This window comes from Leucoraja erinacea, unplaced genomic scaffold (genome assembly GCF_028641065.1).
Source record: "Leucoraja erinacea ecotype New England unplaced genomic scaffold, Leri_hhj_1 Leri_226S, whole genome shotgun sequence".
Classification (NCBI taxonomy): domain Eukaryota; kingdom Metazoa; phylum Chordata; class Chondrichthyes; order Rajiformes; family Rajidae; genus Leucoraja; species Leucoraja erinaceus.
In genome coordinates, this window is record NW_026576127.1 from 182056 (window position 1) to 192916 (window position 10861).

At 49.9% G+C, this 10861-nt stretch overlaps 1 long non-coding RNA gene across 2 annotated transcripts in view; it reads left to right on the forward strand.

Annotated features, from left to right (window-relative positions):
* Nucleotides 1-10561, forward strand: part of LOC129716395 (uncharacterized) — a 106787-nt gene extending 96226 nt beyond the window's left edge. For both annotated transcript variants that reach the window (XR_008726629.1, XR_008726630.1), the window contains one exon: nucleotides 9166-10561. This is a non-coding gene — a long non-coding RNA (uncharacterized LOC129716395). The remainder of the gene's footprint in view (nucleotides 1-9165) is intronic.
* Nucleotides 10562-10861: the final 300 nt, after the last annotated feature.

Below are 10861 nucleotides of genomic sequence, written 5' to 3' on the forward strand. Positions count from 1 at the left end.
TACAGTTCTGGTTGCCTCAGTATATAAAGGTTGTGGAGTTGTTTAAGAAGGAACTGCAGATGCTGGAAAAATCGAAGGTGGACAAAAATGCTGGAGAAACTCAGCGGGTGAGGCAGCATCTACGGAGCGAAGGAATAGGCGACGCTTTGGGTCGAGACTCTTCTTCAGGCTGATGTGGGGGTCGGGGAATGGGGCGGGAAGAATTAAGGAAGAGGCGGAGACAGTGGGCTGTGGGAGAGCTGGGAAGGGGAGGGGAAGGAGGGAGACAGCAGGGACTACCTGAAATTGGAGAAGTCAATGTTCACACCGCTGGGGTGTAAACTAAAGGCTTTGGAGAAGGTGCAGGAGAGGTTTATCAGGATGCTGTCTGGATTAGAGGATCTTGGTTGGTCAAGTGTGGAGAAACAAGGAACTGCAGATGCTGGAGTACAAAAAAAGACACAAAGTGCTGGAGTAACTCAGCGGGTCAGGCAGCATCTGTGGAGAACATGGATAGGTGACGTTTCACAGAGTGCTGGAGTAACTCAGCGGGTGCGGCAGCATCTATGGAGCGAAGGAAATAGGCAACGTTTTGGTCCGAAACCCTTCCGGGTTTCGGCCCGAAACGTTGCCTATTTCCTTCAGGGTTTCGTCCCGAAACGTTGCCTATTTCCTTCGCTCCACAGATGCTGCCTGACCCGCTGAGTTCCTCCAGCACTTTTGTCCGTTAACCTCCAGATGCAGGAAGGAACTGCAGGTGCAGGTTTAAACCATAGACGGTCACAGAGTGCTGGAGTAACTCAGCGGGTCAGCCAGCATCTGTGGAGAACATGGATAGGTGACGTTTTAGGTCGGGACCCTTCTTCAGAATCAGCTTGACTCTGAGTTACTCCAGCACTTTGTGTACTTTTGTTCAGACTTGGAACCGTTTTCTCTGGAATGATGGAGGCTGTGGAGTGACCCAAGAGAAGTATGTAAAGTTTAGTTTAGTTTAGAGATACAGCGCGGAAACAGGCCCTTCGGCCCACCGGGTCCGTGCCGACCAGCGATCCCCGCGCACTAACACTATCCTACACCCACTAGGGACAATTTTTGCATTTACCAAGCCAATTAACCTACAAACCTGCACGTCTTTGGAGTGTGGGAGGAAACCGGAGCACCCGGAGAGAACCCACGCAGGTCACGGGGAGAACGTGCGAACTCCGTACAGACAGCGCCCGTAGTCGGGATCGAACCCGGGTCTCCGGCGCTGCATTCACTGTAAGGCAGCGACTCTACCGCTGCGCCACCGTGACCACCCAAAATATGAGAGGAAAAGATAGAGTGGACTGTCAGAAATATCGAGGTGGAATTGCTAAATGCTTAAAGGTGAAAGGAGGGAGTTTAAAGAAGAATTAGTTCAGTTTAGTTTATTGTCACGTGTACCGAGGTACAGTGAAAAGCTTTTTGTTGCGTGCTAACCAGTCAGCGGAAAGACTGTATATGATTACAATCGAGCCTCCCACAGTGTACAAGCTTACCCCTTTTTCTTAACTGTGTGGCCCCTGGTTCTGGACTCCCCCCAACACGGGAACATGTTTCCTGCCTCTGGCGTGTCCAAGCCCTTAATAATCTTATATGTTTTAATGAGATATCCTCTCATCCTTCTAAACTCCAGAGTGTACAAGCCCATGATGTGGACAAGCTTTTCCCTTTGAGAGTAGGGAAGATTCAAACAAGAGGACATGACTTCAGAATTAAGGGACAGAAGTTTAGGGGTAACATGAGGGGGAACTTCTTTACTCAGAGAGTGGTAGCGGTGTGGAATGAGCTTCCAGTGGAAGTGGTGGAGGCAGGTTTGTTGGTATCATTTAAAAATAAATTGGATAGGCATATGGATGAGAAGGGAATGGAGGGTTATGGTATGAGTGCAGGCAGGTGGGACTAAGGGAAAAAAGTTGTTTGGCACGGACTTGTAGGGCCGAGATGGCCTGTTTCCGTGCTGTAATTGTTATATGGTTAGTGTACATGTACTAGATAAAAGGAATAACGTTTAGTGCAAGATAATGTCCGATTATTGATAGTCCGAGGGTCTCCAGTGAGGTGGATAGTAGACAGACACAAAAAGCTGGAGTAACTCAGCGGGTCAGACAGCAACTCTGGAGAAATGGAATACGTGACGTTTCGGGTCGAGACCCTTCTTCAGACTCCTTCAGATAGTAATTCAGGACCTCTCTCTGGTTGGTGAGAGGACGGTTCAGTTGCCTGATAACGTAAGTTTACAAGGTTAATTCCCGGGATGGCGGGACTGTCATATGCTGAGAGAATGGAGCGGCTGGGCTTGTACACTCTGGAGTTTAGAAGGATATATATAAACATATAAGATTATTAAGGGCCTGGACACGCCAGAGGCAGGAAACATGTTCCCGATGTTGGGGGAGTCCAGAACCAGGGGCCACACAGTTTAAGAATAAGGGGCAAGCCATTTAGAACGGACACGAGGAAACACTTTTTCTCTCAGAGAGTGGTTAGTCTGTGGAATTCTCTGCCTCAGAGGGCGGTGGAGGCAGGTTCTCTGGATGCTTTCAAGAGAGAGCTAGATAGGGCTCTTAAAAATAGCGGACTCGGGGGATATGCGGAGAAGGCAGGAATGGGGTACTGATTGGGGATGATCAGCCATGATCACATTGAATGGCGGTGCTGGCTCAAAGGGCCCAATGTCCTACTCCTGCACCTATTGTCTATTGTCTATAACAGCTAGCAAGAAACTGTCCCTGAATCTGGAGGTGTGCGTTTGTTTTCACGCTTCTGTGCCTCTTGCCCGATGGGAGAGGGGAGAAGAGGGAGTGGCCGGGGTGGGACTGGTCCTTGATGATGCTGCTGGCCTTGCCGAGGCAGCGTGAGGTGCAGATGGGGTCAATGGAAGGGAGGTCGGTCTGTGTGATGGTCTGGGCTGCGTCCACAATTCTCTACAATTTACTGCGGTCTTGGATGGAGCTGTTCCCAAACCAAGCCGGGATGCATCCCGATAAAATGCTTTCCACGGCTCATCTGTAGAAGTTGGTGAGAGTTGTCGGGGACATGCCGAACTTTCACAATTCTCTGAAATTTCTCACGGTCTAGGATGGTGTGGGAGGGGGGTGGGTACGTGCCCAGAATGCGCTGCCATGGAAGGTTCTGGAAGCAGATGTCGTAGCAACGTTTAGCTTAGTCTATTGTCGCTTGTACGAAGGTTTATAGAGTCATAGAATGATACAGCGTGGAAACAGGCCCTTCGGCCCAACTTGCTCACACTGGCCAACATGTCCCATCTACACTAGTCCCATCTGCCTCCGCTTGGTCCATATCCCTCCAAACCTGTTCTATCCATGTACCTGTCCAACTGTTTCTTAAAAGTTGGGGTAGTCCCAGCCTCAACTACAAGATACAAGATACAAGATACATTTAATTGTCATTTGGACCCCTTGAGGTCCAAACGAAATGCCGTTTCTGCAGCCATACATTTCAAACAAATAGACCCAAGACACAACATAATTAACATAAACATCCATCACATTGCTGTGATGGAAGGCCAAATAAACTTATCTCTCCACTGCACTCTTTTCCCCCCCCCCCCCCCCCCCGATGTCAGAGTCAAAGTCAAAGCCCCCGGCTGGCGATGGCGATTGTCCCGCGGCCATTAAAGCCACGCCGGGTGGTGCGAGGTCGCACACCGGGTCTTGGTGTTAGAGCCCCCGGCGTGCGCTCGCAGAGTCCCGCGGCCATTCCAAGCCGCGCGGGGCGGTGATGTCAGGCCCCGCTCCAGGAGCTCTTCAACAACCGCAACTCGGGCGGGGGAAGTCGCCGTTGCGAGAGCCCTGAAAAGCGGTCTCCCTCCAGGGACCCGCGGGCTCCCGGTGCCGCCGTCCACAGACCTGCCGTTGAAGCCTCCGACTCTCCGGTCGGGCCGCAGCAGCAGCAGCGGCAGCAGCAGCAGCGCTCCTCCACCGCTCCACCCGCTCCGGACTCGGCCAGCCCCGCGACGGCGACGGTGAGTCGTCGGCACCAGAGTCCCCGGTCTCTTCCTGTTGGAGGCCGCTCCTCGTTGCAGCCCCAACGATAACGGAAACCCGACGAGAAAAGGTCGGGTCTACCGTGCAGGGAGAGATTTTAAAAGTTTCCCTCCTACCCCACCCCCCCCCCCCCCCCCCCCCCCCCCCCACACACACACCCCCCAACAAAAAATAACAAAAACTACATAAAAACATAGACAAAAAATAATAAAACGCGGACAGACTGCAGAGGCCGCTGCTGGCGTGAGTCGCACCGCCCACCGCTGCCCAACTACCTCCTCTGGCAGCTTGTTCCATACACCCACCACCCCTTTGTGTGGAAAAGTTACCCTTCAAATTCCTATGAAATCTTTTCCCCTTCACCTTGAACCTCTGGTCCTCTGATTCCCTTAAGAGCTTGTCCCACTTGGCGATATTTTCGGAGACTGCCAGCATCATTGACCGACCGGCATATCAGGTCACCGTAAAATTCGCGGCGTGGCGCTGCGTGATGACGTATTGGCGTGCGGTGTTTTTTCAAGTGTCTAAACTTTTTTTTGTTCAAATTCTTTTGGCGACACTGATATCGGCTAGTGGGACAGGTTGGGCAAGAGACTCTGTGCATCTGCCCGATCTGTTGCTCTCGTGGGAATAGTGCAAGGTAAGGCCAGCAAGGATCGAGCAAGGATAGCCTGGGGGGGTCGCTAATGAGGCGCGCTGGATCTCGCCCTAACAGGATTCGACGTGGCTGGTCTTCAGGTGGCCGATAGTCAAAGTAAGGACAGAGTCTGAGAGGAGTTGAAGAAGATTCATAGTTAGTAAGAAATATTTTGGCTGCAGGAATACGGCACGGTGGCGCAGTGGTAGAGTTTGCAGCACTGGAGACACGGGTTCGGTCCCGACTACAGCTGCTGTCTATACGGAGTTTGCACGTTCTCCCTGTGACCCGCGTGGGTTTCCTCCATGATCTTCGGTTTCCTCCCTCAGTCCAAAGACGTACAGGTTTGTAGGTAATTCATTGGCTTCGGTATATGTGTTAAAATTGTCCCGTGTGTGTGTGTGTCTCTCTCTCTCTGTGTATCTGTGTGTGTGTATATGTGTGTGCGTGTATGTGTGCGTGTATGTGCGTGTGTATGTGCGTGTGTGTGTATCTGTGTGTGTCTATCTGTATATGTGTGCATGTGTGTGTGTGTGTGTGTGTGTATATGTGCGTGTGTGTATATGCGTGTGTGTTATATGTGTGTGTGTGTGTGTATATGTGCGTGTGTGTGTATATATGTGCGTGTGTGTGTGTGTGTGTGTGTGTATATGTGTGTGTGTGTGTATATGTGTGTGCGTGTGTATATGTGTGTGTGTGTGTATATGTGCGTGTGTGTGTGTATATGTGCGTGTGTATATGTGCGTGCGTGTGTATCTGTGTGTGTCTATCTGTATATGTGTGCATGTGTATATGTGCGTGTGTGTGTGTGTATATGTGCGTGTGTGTGTATATGCGTGTGTGTGTGTGTATATGTGCGTGCGTATATGTGCGTGCGTGTGTATCTGTGTGTGTCTATCTGTATATGTGTGTGCGTGTGTATATGTGCGTGCGTATGTATATGTGCGTGTGTGTGTGTGTCTGTGTCTGTGTCAGTGTTAATGTGCGAGGATCGCGGGTCAGTGCAGACTCGGTGGGCCGAAGGGCCTGTTTCCGTGCTATACCTCTAAACTAAGATGTAAGAGTGTGGAGCGATTGTAATATGTATTTGTAGTTCTGCTTCTGCGACTCGCACACAAATAGTCGCCTGGGTTGGCCACCATCTTGCCGACTTCTAAGAGACGTTTAGGCAGACATTTTAACAGGCAGAGAACGGAGAATATGTACAATGTGCAGCAAATTGTCAGCATGGTCAGTACAGACATTGTGGGCTGAATGGCCCGTGCCCGTGCTGTAATCTTCTATGCCAACTGCACCTTGATAAACGTTGTGCACCTGTGTTAATGTCTTGTCAAGTGGCACGGTGGCGCAGCGGTAGAGTCGCTGCCTCACAGCGCCGGAGACCCGGGTTCGATCCCGACCACGGGCGCTGTCTGTACGGAGTTTGTACGTTCTCCCCGTGACCTGCGTGGGTTTTCTCCGGGTGCCTCCCACAAGCCAAAGACGTTCGGGGTTTGCAGGTGAATTGAGTTCTGAAAATTGGCAACTGCGTGTGTGTAGGAGATCGCTGGTTGGCACGGACTCAGTGGGCCGAATGGCCTGTTTCCCCCGCGTTACGTATCTCTGTGTCAGCAGCACCCGCGATATAGCTGCGTTGACCACAGTATTGGGCAGAGGTGCAGCCGGCAATACTTGAGCCCAGATCCCTTGACCCAAAGGCGTTGGATCATCCCCCCCCCCCCCCCCCGCCCGCTACACCAGGGAGTTAGAACAAATTATTTCCCCTTGTTCACTTCAGCGAGACTCAGTGCTAGAGGAGGTTTTTTTTCCGAAGTGCATCTGATTTGCCAATGGTAAATTCCAGGTAATAATCTGTAGATTAGGGAGGGCGGGATTGTTAACAGCACGCTGGTTGGAAAAGCTTCCATCAAGATGTTATTCTGCTTTTTTGGCCCATGAGCCGGATTCTTGACAAGAGGCCCTTGTGATTCCAGGAGCTCGGCCAAGAACCGTATCCTTAAATGACCCGCGGCTGCGAGGTGAGGCTTAGAGTGTCTTTAGAAACAGGATTCTGTGGCAAGCAGCCTTTCCTGTCAGGATAGCGTTGATTTTAACTCTGCCTTCCCCTCCCGCCAGCTACTCCAGTTTAGTTTAGTTCAGAGACACAGGGCGGAAACAGGCCCTTCGGCCCCGCGAGTCTTGCCGACCTGTGATCCACGCGCGTGTACACACACACACACACAGACACAGACACAGACACACACACACACACACACACGCGCATACACACACACACACACACACACACACACACACACACACACACACACACACACCACACAGACACACACAAACACCCGCACACACACCACACACAGACACACACACACGCACACAGACACACACACACGCACACACACACACACAGACACACACACACGCACACACACACACACACACGCAGACACACACACACACACACACACACACACACACACACACACACACAGACACACACACGCACACACACACACACACGCATACACACACACACACACACACACACACAGACACAGACACACACAGACACACACACACACACACACACACACAGACACACACACACACAGACACACACACACACACACACACACACACACACACACACACAGACACACACACACACACACACACACACACACACACACACACAGACACACACGCACACGCACACGCACACACACACACACACACACTAAATTTGGGCGGAAACCAAAGATCTTGGAGAAAACCCAGGCAGATTCACGGGGAGAACATGCAAACTCCATACAGACAGCACCCATAGTCGGGATCGAACCCGGGTCTCTGGCGCTGTGAGGCGGCAACTGTACCGCTGCGCCACTGAGTCCAATCGGCCCATCATAGCTGTTCTACGTCTCCATATCATCGCTGTAAAAGCTTCCAGAAGACTGCGTCATTGGGTATTTTTGGGTGAAATTGGTAGATTCTTTCAAGAGAGAACTAGATAGGGCTCTTAAAGATAGCGGAGTCAGGGGATATGGGGAGAAGGCAGGAACGGGGTACTGATTGGGGATGATCAGCCATGATCACATTGAATGGCGGCGCTGGCTCGAAGGGCTGAATGGCCTCTACTCCTGCACCTATTGTCTATTGTCCATTGTCATGTCTTGGAGAAAACCCAGGAAGGGTCACGGCGAGAATGTACAAACTCCGTACAGACGGGATCGAACCCGGGTCTGTGCAAGTGCTGTCAGGCTGCAACTCTACCGCTGCTCCACCGTGACTGCTGGCTCGAAGGGCCAAATGGCCTACTCCTGCACCTATTGTCTATTGTCTAAAATACTCAATGACGTGGCCTTCGCTGATGAGTTCCACTGATTCACCCCCCCCCATCCCGGCTCAAGAAATGTCTCCTCACCCCCCACTCTCCTTCTCAACCACTAGGATGAAACCCTATTCTCTTCCCCTCAATCTTTTTATTACTCGTCCAGTTCTCTTCTCGGAGAGTTCCTACTGAACCTGTTTCTGCCAACTCCACAAAGAAAGCATTTCCAGGCCACAACTTTTATACACAAAAAAGTTCACTTTGTCTGGCTTTGAATCCGTCTGCCAAATATCGGAAAGCCTCGTTCTCTGATTATGGACTGGGCTGCCAGTGGAAACACTTTCCTCGACAAAAACCCTCACAAATCTTTACAAAGTGCAGGCGGTTGGCTGACCCGGAGTAGAGGGATATTACTCGGCAAAGGAGGCTTGCGGTATCGATGGAATAGTTTTGGTCCCCTAATTTGAGGAAGGGACATTCTTGCTATTGAGGGAGTGCAGCGTAGGTTCACAAGGTTAATTCCCGGGATGGCGGGACTGTCATATGCTGAGAGAATGGAGCAGCTTGGCTTGTACACTCTGTGGAGTTTAGAAGGATGAGAGGGCATCTCATTGAAACATATAAGATTGTTAAGGGTTTGGACACGCTAGAGAGGCAGGAAACGTGTCCCCGACGTTGGGGGGAGTCCAGAACCAGGGGCCACACACAGTTTAAGAATAAGGGGTAAGCCATTTAGAACGGGGATGAGGAAACACTTTTTCTCACAGAGAGTGGTGAGTCTGTGGAATTCTCTGCCTCAGTGGAGGTGGCGGTGGAGGCCGGCTCGTTTTGTACACCTGCTGCCCTTTGTGTGAACAAAGTTGCCCCACTGGTTCCTATTAAATCTCATCAAAAGGCCTATTTCCTTCGCTCCATAGATGCTGCTGCACCCGCTGAGTTTCTCCAGCATTTTTGTCTACCTTGCATTTATTGATGTATTTCTGAATGACAAATGATGGCCTCACAAGGGGACAAGAGGCACGGACTTGAAGGGCCGAGATGGCCTGTTTTCCGTGCTGTAATTGTTATATGGTTATATGACAATAAGGTTTTGATTGTTTGATTGATGAATCCAGATATGCTGCCTGACCTGCTGAATTACTCCAGCTTTTTGTGCCTATCCAAAATTTTTAAAGCAATTGATTTTCTTGCAGGAAATGAATGTCTTTCTGGGAGAAGGGAAGGAACAAGATTTATCTACTGACTGCCCTTGGCTTCCAGACAGAAGGTACATTTTCCACAGTTTATTGCCAACTTATCATTGACCCAAATGTCTGGAGTAACTCAGCGGGACAAGCAGCATCTCTGGAGAGAGGGAATGGGTGACGTTTCGGGTCGAGAGACCCTTCTTCAGACTGGTTTGGTGATAAGGGAAACAAGAGATATTGACGGTGATGTAGAGAGATTTAAGTACAAAGAAAATGAAAGATATGCAAAAATGTAATGACCATAAAGGAAACTGGCTAGTGTTACACCCCAGCGGTATGAACATTGACCTCCAATTTCAGGTAGTCCCTGCTTTCTCCCTCCTTCCCCTCCCCTTCCCAGCTCTCCCACAGCCCACTGTCTCCACCTCTTCCTTTCTTCTTCCCCTCCCCACATCAGTCTGAAGAAGGGTCTCGACCCGAACCTTCGCTCCACAGATGCTGCCGCACTCGCTGAGTTTCTCCAGCATTTTTGTCTACCTTCGATTTTTCCAGCATCTGCAGTTCTTTCTTAAACATTGTTAGGTGTTTGTTGGGTGAAAACTACTTGGGTGGGGGGAGGGATAGAGAGAGGGAGGGAATGCCGGGGCTACCTGAAGTGAGAGAAATCAATATTCATACCACTGGGCTGTAAGCTGCCCAAGCGAAATATGAGATGCTGTTCCTCCAATGTGCGTTTAGCCTCACTCCGACAATGGAGGAGACCCAAGGACAGAAAGATCTGTGCAGGAATGGGAAGAAGAATTAAAATGTTTAGCAACCGGACAACTTATGCCCGTTTGCAAGGAATAATTCATGAAACAAAATACAGTGCTGATTTGAAAACCTTTTTCTGGGCTCAAGCAATCTGTCATAAGATGGTGAATCTGTGGAATTCATTGCCACAGACGGCTGTGGAGGCCAAGTCCGTGGATGTATTCTTAACGTAGAGATGGATAGATTCTTGATTAGTACGGGTGTCGGGGGTTACGGGGAGAAGGCAGGAGAATGGGGTTAGGAGGGAGAGATTGATCAGCATATGATTGAATGGCGGAGTAGACTTTTTTTTAACATTTTAATTTATTAGAAGTAAGTACAGTCATATGGCACCAAAGTGCCTAATATATTTTTTCATAATACATTTTATGTACAATTTTTTTTTTTTTGTTACATTGAAAAAAGATTAGAATAAGAAAAAGAAGTTGGCGGAGTAGACTTGATGGGCCGAATGGCCTAACTCTGCACCTATCACATGATCACACCTTCCTACCAGATTGTGTGTGTAATTGTCGAATTGTCTTAATCGACCCTTTGAAAGGGGAGGCACGGTGGCGCAGCGGTAGAGTTGCTGCCTTACAGCACCAGAGAACCGGGTTTGATCCTGACCATGGGTGAAGAAAGACTGGATAGATACTCTCTAGAATTTAGGAGATTGAGAGGGGATCTTATAGAAACTTACAAAATTCTTAAGAGGTTGGACAGGCTAGAAGCAGGAAGATTGTTCCCGGTGTTAGGGAAGTCCAGGACAAGGGGTCACAGCTTAAGGATAAGGGGGAAATCCTTTAAAACCGAGATGAGAAGAACTTTTTTCACACAGAGAGTGGTGAATCTCTGGAACTCTCTGCCACAGAGGGTAGTTGAGGCCAATTCATTGGCTATATTTAAG